The sequence below is a fragment of the Patella vulgata genome, chromosome 9 (genome assembly GCF_932274485.2).
Source record: "Patella vulgata chromosome 9, xgPatVulg1.2, whole genome shotgun sequence".
NCBI lineage: Eukaryota > Metazoa > Mollusca > Gastropoda > Patellidae > Patella > Patella vulgata.
In genome coordinates this window covers 28,922,911-28,936,406 of record NC_065887.2, presented here as the reverse complement: position 1 = coordinate 28,936,406, position 13,496 = coordinate 28,922,911, and the positions used below count along the sequence as shown (strand labels likewise).

The window sequence follows — 13,496 nt, the reverse complement described above, 5'->3', positions numbered from 1 at the left end:
GCTGAGGTTACATAATCTTGTCATAAAACTCGACGTGACACAATACCTAACTTCTGAAGTACAAACTCACTTTTTTATGTGTGTATTTCTCATTTTAGAACACACGATTTAATGAAATATGACTCTCGTGTTTCTGTTTGCCCCGAGGTTACCTAGGGTCTGAAATTTCAAGACCATTTAGTTTTAAGAATTGGCGATTATTTTACTCAAAGCAACATATATACACTTTCTACTAAAAGACTCATAAATTCCAAATGTTAACGTGTCGTACTTTCCAAGTTTTTATTAATGAATTATCAAAGTAGCAAATTATTTTATACATGTATATATAAAAAAAACATGTTTATTGATATAATAAACAATTGAATAACTATGTAAGAGAAGATGACTAATTTACAATTGTACAATAATTCCAAACAAAAACTCAATAGTATCACGTGAGATTCATAATATCTAATCAATGAATACGAATTTATGTATGCTGATTAATTGAGTATATTATTTGTAACATAATAATATAACACTAAAATAATAATACCTAATGGGGGGCACAACCAATCACTCGGCAAGCCTCGGCAGACTCCGGTAGCATTACATCTAGCGTCGGCTACACCCATATAATTGTGATGCGGCTACCGGTTTACTTATTAGGAAAAACTTGCGTAGTGTAGAGTTTTCATTGCAAAGTTGTCTTTTGTTTAAAGAAAATCGGATCAAGATAGTACATAACAAATAATATACAGTTTCTTCAGATAAAACATTCATCTTCATGGGCGAAGCCATTTTTAATCTGGGGACCTGAAAGTAGTTCCGACTTCCAATGGCGGAATTCGGCATACAACCGAGGTTAGATGTAGGGTTCCGGAGTTTTTCGAGGTTTGCCGGTGACAACCATTGTCAATGTTTTAAAAAGACAGGGTAAAAGTTCAATACAGCGTTATTTACTGGTAAGGCCTTGTTACAAGGCGATTTTCCACCAATAAAACTAACAAATGTATTACTACTTCAAACAATGCCAGGACCAGGTTGTGTCCCTTTTGCTAAAATATAAAATAATATAGTCTACATGTACATCTAGTCATTTTAAAATAACGACGGTCTGTCTTATTCCTATCTTGATTCAAAATGAGCACGCATCGCCGCAAGCTGGGCGTTTGTTTTTCATCACCCAACATACGACCTTCCAGTGCAGTCTGAGCAGTGGTCATTGATTTGCGTCGTACGTCAATCAAACGGACATATGAAGTTATGACATATAACTTAAATAAGCATCATATTCAACGCAACTATTTAGACCCACACATAACTCGTGATGTGGACCATGGACTTTGGTCACAAGCGAATTACATCCATGAGTACATGCACCTTGAAAGACAGATAAAATGCATAATTTGATAATACATAATACCCCAATAGTATATAAGCTAAAATTACAACATATAATGATAATCATGGTATATTAGCTAAAATTATAGCTTAATTTTAACTGTCATCTAAAATTATAGCTTAATTTTAATCATGGTATTTAAGCTAGAATTAAAGCTTTTTTTAAATCATGGTAAATAAGCTAAAATATCAGCTTAATTTTAACCATCAGCTAAAATTATAGCTTAATTTTAATCATGGTATATAAGCTAGAATTAAAGCTAAATGTTAATCATAGTAAATAAGCTAAAATAACAGCTTAATTTTAATCATCAGCTAAAATTATAGCTTAATTTTAATCATGGTATATAAGCCAAAATTACAACTTTACTTCAATTACGGTATTTACATGTACAGTAAAACCTGCACTTCGGGATTATCCTTAAAGGCTCAATACCACCCTTGTTGTAACTGAATAATATGTCCCAATCTTTATTCTGGTCAACAAATTGTACTATTTTACAATATTCCAGTTAATTGAGGATACAAATTTCATCTTAACACACCTAATTTAAAAAATTGGAAAAATTCAACTAAATGATTTGAAAAGCCTAACGTAAAGCTTTTTAAATGTGACTTAGATTTAAAAACATTTTCGAACCCTCTGGACAAGTAAAATATGATTTAATGGATTATTTACACAACAGGTAGGATACTTAAACATCTAATACTTAGAATAAGTCTATTATTTATTTTCTGGAGCTGTCAAGCCAGCAAGAGTGTTATTGTCCCTTTAATAGTATGAATATACAAACGACTTCCGTTATATTTTAGACCTACGACTGAGTATTCCGATAATATTAAATCATCATTACATTATTCGGAATCTCCGATAATTTGTTAATTAATGTACGCTAAACACAGGCTATTCAAACTAAATGGAAATCTTTGGTAAGCTAATTCGTCACTATATTTCTTTATTACTTTGATTCAAATAACTTTTGGTGCAAAATAAAGATTATATTATTTGGGATGAAATAATTTAAAGAGAGCTATTAGTCAACTACTGGCCAGTACTGTATACATTTTCTATATGGTTAAATCTATGTCTACAAAAATAAGGTTAAACCGTGGAATTTTATTAATTTTAACAGAACTAATAGGATAACAAAGGCCATACCAATTAGATTTTTAGCTATTCGGTATGATATATTCCACATGAATTATGTTATCTTGTAGAATTTCAGAACCGAATAATTTGGTAATAAGAGCTTTTATAAAAAATAACCAATTTAACTCCTAAGAAAACGACGCATAATTTAGTAGGTGTGGCCTAAAAAAAACTGAATATGTTGGAGAAAATATGGAATTATGGAAACAACTGAAACGAAATTGTGGCAACAAAACTCTTTATTTGATCTGGTAGAACAATGCTAATTTAAAATATAACAACCATATACTCAACGAAAAAAGAAAAAAAAATAATCGTTTAAGGAGATCAAACAAAATTCATGGCAACAATAGAAATCTTGAACAAGGTTACAATTAAAATCACTCGTAGTGCTAAACAGTATTTACATTGACAAAAAATAACGGCCTTTAACTATTTTTCATAATTACAGTCAATCATTTTCTCAAGGTCAAGGTCAAACCAGTCCTACATATCATTTTGAGGTCTGTATTAGGGATTAGCAACCCGTCAAAGAAAGAAGAAATGCCATGGGCATAATCGTTTGTCATAATGGAGTGACATTGATCAGGTTATCTGACATGGGTTATAAGTGGTATTGTTGCTGACCTTCTCTTAAATCTTTAAGGGATTTTATATACTGTCCACTTAAAACACTAATCAATAGTTGATCGAAAAAATTCTGAGATAATATTTCTTTTGTTTAACTGTTTTTTTGTTTGTTTTTTTTTGCAGACCAGAAACTGGGCGACTAGGAACGGAACCTCATGTGCTACTCATCTTGTTCTTGTTCCTCTTCTTGGGGCCGACGATCTTCCAAATAAAGTTTATGGCATGCTGATTTTTGATGAGGTAGCAATTCAAAGATGGCGGTGATGACGTCATGCTCGATTCCTGGTTCACGGTACGGCGGTACTTGTTTAATATAAAATCCAAGCCCCATATTCAAGTAAAAAAGCTAACGTACCGAATACTCAATAGCTGTTATGTGCTAACATTTGATAAAATTACTTTTGTGGTAAAATATAATAGAGAAAGAAGCCAGAATGGACTGGTCAGTTGCGATGCTGAACACGCATATGGTCTTAGATAGTGGTAAAATTCTAAGTAAATATTTCTGGTTCTGTGGCATCGGTAATAAAATATATTCTCCACACATCTATATCCAACATTGTAATTCCTGAAATTGACAAAAATCAAATCTTTTACCCAACTCTAAAAGGGGCACTTATGTGCAAGCATAATCTTATGGCCGTTTTCAAAAGAAAACGAACAACATAATAAGGACTTTAAAAGTTGGCCAATCAAATCAGCATGGCTTCGGGCACAAATGTCAAATACAGCTTAATTTTAACACTCTAAAATATTGTATTATTGTCTGGATACGACAAGCCACAATTCAAAGAACCATAACTCTAAACAAAGAATCGCATACAGTCTTTTCCTACAACAACTTTTACTATATACAATATTCAAAGATAGATCTCTATACCCATTAGGTTATAGATAAAGGTGTAATCAATAAATACATACATTCTACATTCACCTGTAAAATATACGTATGTAATCAATAATGTCTCGAGAAATGAATGTGATTTGTCTTAGTTCGGGACTCATCTTATGACTATTACCCAATACTGAGATTTAATGGTAAATAACTGTTATATTCTGGATTAACCCTTTCTACTCTGTAATGTCTGAGTATAAATTCAACAGAGTCCGAATTTACCCAGAGCGATGGTTGGGGTGGCCTTGTGGCCTACAGTGTCGCGCTTCAAACTCTAGCTGACTGGTCCCCACTGTCTGGCCGTCTTGGTTTCGATCACTGGTGTGAGCGTATGTGGCTTGGGGATAAGGAGTGACTCTCAACTAGGAAGGTTTACTTCGGGTACCTCGGTTTTGTCCCACTGAATAAACTAAAAATAAGCCAACTTATCTACGATATTATCCACTTGGCAAACCTCTGCAGACTCCGGTACCCTACATCTGTATCACGACAAGTGATATGTAGCTACACCCATACAATTGTGATGCGGCTACCGGTTCACTTATTGGGAAAAGTTCTCTAAATGGCGTCGTTCGAAGAGTGCACTCTCGCAAATGAAGTGACGACACCTCCCACGTGAAGTGTGGATGACACTACATTGAGACGTGTTCGCAGTGAAAACTTTGATAACCGAAGTGTTCATTTCTACCACACTTCAAACATCACACTTCAAATTTTTGATGAAAAAAAGAAGGCAGAAATGATATTGAAGTGAGGATGCGGCCATATCAAATATGCAAAATAGGCTTCCGCAAAGTGTACATTTCATCAACACTCCAATTAACTCACTTCTGAACACTTCAACAACATGTTATCCACACCTCAGCCGAGTGTGTATAGGGTGTTTTTATCATGGCGTAGAGTTTTCATTGCAAAGAAAAGCGGTCCTTTGTTTACAGAAAATCGGATAAACTTGAAAGAAAAACAGCTCCAGACATTGAAAGCTTTGTATGATAAAACACTCTACACAGACGTCTTTCTTTGCGCCGCCATTTTTATGCCGGGAATTTGAAAGTAGTTCCAGCGGAAGAATTCATCATACAGCCGAGGTTAGATGTAGGGTACCGAAATTTACCGAGGTTCGCCGAGTGCGATATGATCTTTAGAGAAAGCGGGCGTTAAGCACTACGAACAGTAACAACTAACACCTATTTGCAGAGCTATTCTTTGTGTATCAGTGCTTATCTTACATTTGCTTTTCTTTTAAATGATTGTTTAAACTTACCTGCATTGTGTATCAATATTTCTCTGTACGATGTTTGTTTGTGACTGTGATTGGACTTGTACTGGTTGAAAGACAGTATTTCTACGAATACACTGAGTCATATTTGTTTCAAAATCTAAAATTCTTTGTTCTTGTGGTTTCACTTGTCGAGTGTTGTTTTCGTGACACTGAATAGTCAGTTCTGTTTAAGAAAAAGATACCAAATCTTATAAAAATCATAAATATATACAATTTAACAGTATCCTATCCAAATTCATGTTCAATTGACCTGACTTGACCTTTCATTTAGCCAATGGTGAGACGTATTCTCGTAAACCAGAATAGTTTGGCTAATCACAAAAAATAAACAAAATTAAGATCAGATGAGAAATTAACAAATTTAAATGGAATGAATTATAGACCTATACAACTTTTCCTCAACATAATACTGATGGCATTTCCTGACTATTTATGTGTCTGGATCATACCGTGGGGTTTCTTCGGATGTTACGTGTCTTACCAATTTGTGTACGGGACGGCTTCTGGACAACACATCTTGTTGAAAATATCAAGCCAATTCAATATCCCCCCCCCTAACAAGCACCATCCACACAACCCTTACCTTTCATATAATATCTACGACAGAAATATCTAAATCCTTGAATAAATCTCTCTTGTGTAGGAAGCATATACCTATATTCGACTGACAGACAGGACTCTAAAGCTGTATACGAACATCTTAGTAAAACTTCGTAGTTTTCCAATCGACTGAAATTTTAGAAAATAAAGATACAAAATAATAGGACTGTATTTAGATACTAGACAAGCTTAGTCAAAAGCAAAGTTTATAGCTATCTGTGGAAGTGGACGTTAAACCCAAACAACAAATGAATCTCTTATAACATGTCAGCAATATCAACGTAGATGAAGGTAGACGCAGTCACAGAACTCCGCGGTAGTAGTAGTTGGTACGTTACAGAGATGACGGCTGTCGCTTGATCTTAATGGTGCAGAAACTTCAAGATTTTGAATTTTGTAAACTTACCTACAGACTTCAGGTATTATTGCAGAATATGTTGCTGGATCCATGAAAGATCTACCGTTAATTTTTCTAGTGATTTTTGAAACATCTTCTCTATTGCTAATATAAGGTTGTTCAAATGATCTCATACAATTGTCCACTCTGTCATCTATTTGCTGACATAGTTCTTTATATATTTCAAATTCACAAACAGATATATCAACTGAAATAAAGAATACACAAAAATAAATTAAGACAATTGTATAGAAGTACTAACATCTAGTTTGGTTTCTTTTACATTGAAATGAAATGAAATAGGGTTTAACGTTCTACATTTCTGCACCAACCGGGATAATTAAGACAGGCACTGTGCACTCTTTTTTCGAATTCCAAATGTCGAGAGTTCTTTTACATTTTGTACACCATTGGAAAGACTAAACACTGTTCTTTGCCAGGCCCTGGAATCCCATTATGGACAGTCGTTGCTTAGTTTGGGGTGGGAAGCGTTTAACCCCAAGGAAATTTGGGAAAAAGTTAGAACCTGGCAAAGAGACCAGAATTAAAGTCACTGGGGAAATTAATGGCCATTGACCAATGAAAGCAATGACCCATAATTGCTATTTGATTCGATGGCTTTGGCTATTGACTTAAAATTGCTTGTTGCCATTGCTACGCGTACGGGAACATGTTCTAGTTCCTTGCATGTATTTCCATACGATAATGTCACACAAAGATTAAATAAAAATATAATAAAGTATAAATTAATTACTGACTATTTTGGGTCAACAATGTTATCAGTTGTCATCCGTGGCATTAAGTTTGGTTATTATTTATTTCCTAAATACACGCCCTATTAAAGTGATAACCAAATGGTTCACCAAAATAAAAAAAAAAAAAAAAAAAAAAAAAAATAAAAAATAAACCCAAACAAAGCAAATCTGCTCAAAATGGTTCACCAAAATAAAAAAATAAAAAAAAAACTAAATAAAAAAAAACTAAACCCAAACAAAGCAAATCTGCTCAAAAAATTTGCCCCATTCTTGTAGTATGGACTCTTATAAAACTTCACGTAAATTCACCCGCGGAACAAAAAACAACATCAAAATAATCATAGAACACGGAGCAAATCTTGATCCCATCCCCCCAACCCAACCCAAACCCCCCACCCAAAGAAAAAAAAACCCAACAACCAGGGCTGCCGACAACCAGTATCGCAGCGCAATTTGCGATACATATTTTGTCCGTTGCTAACCAAAAATTAAAATCTAACGTTTTTGATTCGCAGTTACAGCGAATCATTAATATGCCTGTCATTTTGGATATTGACACAAGAATAATCCACATTTTGAAGACTAGAAGGCTTACTCAACACTTTCAACGTGTATAAAATGTTGAATAAAATTTTATAAACAAAACTGAATTCTCCGTGTGACATTTTCTTCTCGAACTGCCCAGACACAATACTATATAACACAGGGACATAACTCTATGAATAGGGACTATTAAACCGGAAATAGGGAATCAAGTAGTACCACTCACGTTGTGAGACATCAAGTAATTATATCATATTCATTTTGAAAGAAATAAATCCAGTGTATCTCCCACGTATTGTAAATAAAATATAAAAAAAATAAACACATGTTAACGTATTGTAAAATGATAAATCAAAGTAAAAATTCCCGTAAAATATTATTGTTTATATCGCGTGTGTCTAGTTAATCGAGGTGCGCCCGATTGAACAAAAATAATAATACACGATAAAAAGCAGACGAAATTGTTTTCTAACGAAGATTTCTAACATAACAAAAAAATTACAATTAAAATGAGTGGGGTTCGGAAGTCACTGTCAAGAATTGGCTTCAGACGTAAGACCTAACTAAATGTCTACATCACATTCACAAACTGTCACAAGTACTTGTGGCAGTGCTAAAAAATCTAAGAGTGGTCAGAATGGAATCTAATCATATTTCAATTCGTTATGAATTAAAGTAATATCTTGTTTTTTAGGTGTTTTACGTTGAAACTGAAAAACTGCTAATCAATTTTTAAATTTGCTAATCAAATTTGGCAAAATTGGACTTTTTGATTAGCAGTGCTGCTAATCAACTGTGAAAAACTACCGACAGCCCTGCCAACAACACAACCGACCATTATGACTCTTAGATTGGAACTTATAAATTTCAGCAAGGGATTTGAAGAATTAGGTTTTTTTTACACAATGTACGTTAAATATATTCGCTAGGACTATAATATATAATCAAATTAAGTGAAATCGAAAAAAAAAAAAAGATTTTTACTAATCAGTGACGATCGGCAGAATGAGAGCACCCCTTTAAATCACAGCTAGACATCTGTGACGTTCAAGTTGGATCGTATATCACACTTGTTAAAACATGAGGACATTGTAAATAAAACGTGTCGGAGTGCGATAAACCTATTTTTTTGTTTAGTCAATTTGAAAAAAAAAATGAAATGAAATTGGGTTTAACGGCCTACTGTTCTGCCCCGAATGGGCTAATAAAGACGGACATACGCCATACAGGGTGCTATGAGGGACATTTTGCCAAGACAGCCGCTCTACGGCCTACTCTTACATCGAATTCCATCTGTTAGGGGATCTATTACGTGCAAGCCAATGTGTACACAGAACCGAACTACAATATTGTTAATTGCCAGGCCGTCTTTCCTGCAGCACTGCCAAGGATGATCCACGCCGGAAAATCTCGATGAACTTTCTCGGCCAACGCAGAGATCTAACACAGAACCTCCAGGTGAGCGAGCCAGCGTCTTACTCACTGAGTCACCGTGGCCCCTAATTTGAAAAAAAAGAAGGCTGTTTATGATAAAAGAAAACTGTTGATAATATTCTGAATGGTGTACATGTATATCACCTTGAGAGCTAACGTCAATGAAATCTGGGTATATTTAAGAACCAGGAACTGAACCCGAGGCGCTACTTATTCTGTTATTGTTGTTCTTCTTCGAAAAAAGTCAGTTCAAGTACGGTCGACATAAATTTTTACTTGGGAGTGACAGGTATTGTATTAGGTCGTTAACATGCCAACCTGTCATCGTTAATCCCATCGATTGCTTTTGGCCATTTATTACATCGTTTAAGCATTTATCACTTTTTCACCCATGGCCATATCAGTTTCAATTACAATAGCTACTTGAATCCTATTATTATTGATGATAACTAAGTCACTAGTTAGAACTCATTACTGTTTTCAGTATCTGACTTGTCAGTATTGTATGACAATATATGTATATTTATGTATATTAAAGAATCGAAGAATGACCCTAAGGCTGTTATATCCGAAGATAATTTGCACCTCAGAAGTATTCCGGAAAGTTCAGTCAATGAAAATAAAGTCACTACATGTATCTCGAAATACTTTAATTGAAATGAGGTGGAGTATGATCTATTTCAATCCGTAACATTGAGTCATGTTAAAATAAATCATTAAATATGAGATTTGTGATTTATCGATAAACAATAAAACTTGACACGAAGGTTTGTACAATTCAAGATCTATTACTGACTGTATAGATTAGAAATGATTACGTCATTAAGTCATGTGTATGGAATTATCCATTGTATATTAGTTGTCTTTTTGTACATTAATTATAATCATGCATCTACAATTATTTATGTATATTATATATATTTATAATTATCATTATGTATAGCAGATGTATTTCTAATTATCATTATGCATACCAGATGTTTTTATAATTATGATCATGTATAACATATGTATTTATATAATGTGCATACCGAATGCTTTTGTAATATTCATCATGCATATAAATGTATTTTAATCATCCGTCATCATGACCTTTTGTCGACTGACAACACTACTTTAAATTATGGAAGGGAAAATTAAATAAAAATATTTATCAAGATACTTGACGCCTTGTTGCACGCCGAATGAAAAATTACTTGGAACTCTTAACTTCATCCACAGCCCAGTTGGTTGTCATTCGCACTTTTCAGACAAAGTATAATTGTTCTTTTGACATTTAAATAAGATAACAGAGCCCAAATAGTTAATTTCCTGGATTGGATTATATCGGATTAAAAGGAGGCCCATCAAGAGATTTTACCCAATACGTGTAGGCGGCACTGGTTTGTTTATATCGTCTACAGAGGATGTCGGATATTGGAAAATTTTCAATTCAACATATCTCTAAATACTGAACGGAATTTAATAAATATCGTATCAATGTTTGTGTTAGATATTCAACTGCCACATAACTGTTGTTTGATCTGTAGTGTGTTCGGGTATTAAGATGCGGAGATTATCATCTATATTGTTACAACCGATTTCATTGCTTGAGTTTGGAGGGGAAATGAAAATGAAATGATATAGGGTTTAACGTCCTACAGTTTGGAAGGGTCAGGGGTAATTAAGAGTATAGTCGCCTTCCTGACCTCGTGGTTTTTTTTTGGTTGTCCTAAAATTAAAACCAAATATTGAAAGAAGTAAATATATATAAGTTCTCAAACAATCCAAATGAAAAACTAATTTACGTGATTAAATCAGAATTTTAGACATTGAAGGGATATTTAAACTGCACTTCAACAAATATCTCCCCCCCCCCCACCATTATATTACCATGACTATAACAGTATACAGAGTCAGTCATGCAAAACAATAGACATGATGAGATCTTTAAACTGTACTATATATTCACAAAACATAAATGTACAAAAAAAACAAAAAAACCCTAAAAGAAACCCAACACCCAACATTATAAAAGTATATACATGTATTATCATGACTAACAATAGCGGTATACAAAGTCAGCCATTTACATCGATAGAAACATGGTATGCACACAATAAACTGAAATTTCAACTTTGAGGGTGATAATATAGCATTGTTAGGAAACTAGCAAGGAATAGAGGTCTGGCAAAATGTGTTAATTTTGACAGAAATTTAGGGTGCTATCATGGCAAAATGCCCCCTCCCTGTCTGTCTCCCTCTCGCATCATAAAATGCTCTCTCGCATGTTAAAATGCTAAAAAAATGCCCTCGCTGTCATGGCAACAACCCTTATCCCGCTGCCCCTCTTCTATGGGGTGGACTCGAACCCTTCTATTTAAAACAAAATATAGTCCATCCACTCATTACGTGATTCGCGGCGGATTTAGCTTCCTTGGGCAGAGCCAACCGTTGGTGTCCTCGGTCATACACACACCTCGGCCATTTTTCTCGACCTTGACGAAAATCCTGGAGCCGCCTATATTATACAAACAAGGAATATCTGTGATGAATATGTACTGTTGTATTTCCTTATTTAATCTGGTATTAGTTAGGATTTAAACATTCCATTGTTATTTTTGTATTAAGGTACACGTGTGTGTAATGTTTATGTCACCTATGCGCAGCAGGGAGCATACATGTCTTTTTCAAAGTACATGGTGTTCCGACCCCGTTTTTAGCCCAAACTACACATACCTATAACTGTGTTCTGACCTACTTTCCTTATTTATTGTTGATACATACATTGTATATTGTTCATCACCTGAGATGAGGTTTCAGTACAAAACTTATAAACCCTGACGTATTGTGGAGGATTGTGCAACCGTTTCAATTGATTGAACATAAGATATTCGCCATTAATCCGGTATCATGACAATGGGTGTTTTATCATGCGTCATACATACTACATGTACTGTATTCATAACAGAAATGGGGTTTAACGTCCAACTTATATGTACTTTCTGGGTTAATGAAGACGGACTTACGCCATGCAGTGTGTGCTATTGGGGAATTTGACCCGGATAGGCTATTCGTGGCAATGTTTCCTTCAAGTGCACGCCAACGTGTACAAGTACCGGACCCTGGTGTTTTCGTTCCACCCAACATTTAAAACAACAGGATCGCTTTAAGTATATATACCTATATATATATATATATATATATATATATGCATAGCCCTATATTTATCTATAATGTTTAAATCAATGTAAAATAAAATGCCCACCATTTTAAACGGAACACAAACGATGTTTGCCGGTGACCTGAATACAAAGTGATCGATACACTTAACCATGAACACTACAATAACACATTACATAAAATATATACATACCTAAAAATATCAAAACTAATACTCTTAACGACGTCATTTTGAATCCTTTCCAACTGTTATGTACTCATGTTCTCTAAATCCCCCAGTGCACAATGTAAGTGTCGTCTGTTCTGAATGTGTATTTGAATGAGGATTCAGTTTGTCATTCGTCTTAGTCACAAAGAATACCGTTGTGTGACGATTATTCTATAAATAGTAACATCCTTCGGGTGACAGGTAATCCACCGGGACAGGTATTTTATTCAGAGTTATCTCCCTTATAACGGTACACCTTCGAAATCTCTTCTTGCCGTAGGAGGTATTTTGAATCCCTTGCTAACTACAATATTGTGAAAGTTGTGTCTCTAAAACTAATTTCAGTAGACAAATGGTTCGATTCCGGTCAGCATTTGAATCCCTTAATTGCAGTTGCATACTGCAATATTGTGAAAGTTATATCTCTAAAAATAATTTCAGTAGAAAAATGGTTCGATTCCGTTCAGTATTTACAAATAATATATCACGAATTAAAGATGTCAACATTCGGCACCCTTTGCTATGGTTAAAACAAGCCAGAGGCACCTACAAATGTTTAGTATATTCTATTGCTTGGTCCCTTCTTTATCCGATTTAATCCAAACCGAGAGATTATCAATACCGTTGATATTTCTTTACGCTTGTCCAAGCTCGTGTTTTCTTCTCCGGTTTTCTCCCATTGCTAAAGAACCCTACATGCATGCGAATTAATGAAATAAAATTGAACCACATGTTAGTGACTATGGATTTCAATAGGGTTCGCCCTTAGGATTAGAGAAACAAATCCATCAAGTTTAAGAACTAGGACTTGTAGCATGTTTACAAGGTAACAGGAGTAGTAAATCAATACTTGTCTCTCAAATTTGGATAGGATCCCCCCTTAGGGATAACCAGAGAATCCCAGCATGCTCAGAAAAACATTAAAAAGCAGATGGGGTGTTTACAAATCTGAACGTTGTGGACTAGAATTGTGGGCAAATCGACGGAAAGACAGGAAAGACATCCATATACGCCTACATGAAATGAAGGCGCATGATAAGTCATCGTCCTAAAA

General features: G+C 34.6%; 1 long non-coding RNA gene across 1 annotated transcript; it reads right to left on the bottom strand.

The window, feature by feature from the left end:
- Positions 1 to 257: 257 nt before the first annotated feature.
- On the bottom strand, positions 258 to 12,595 carry LOC126831997 (uncharacterized). Its single transcript, XR_007684467.2, has 5 exons — positions 12,428 to 12,595; positions 6,350 to 6,548; positions 5,927 to 6,072; positions 5,326 to 5,506; positions 258 to 3,734 (listed from the first exon to the last, which is right to left on the bottom strand). It is a non-coding gene; the product is annotated as an uncharacterized LOC126831997 (long non-coding RNA).
- Positions 12,596 to 13,496: the final 901 nt, after the last annotated feature.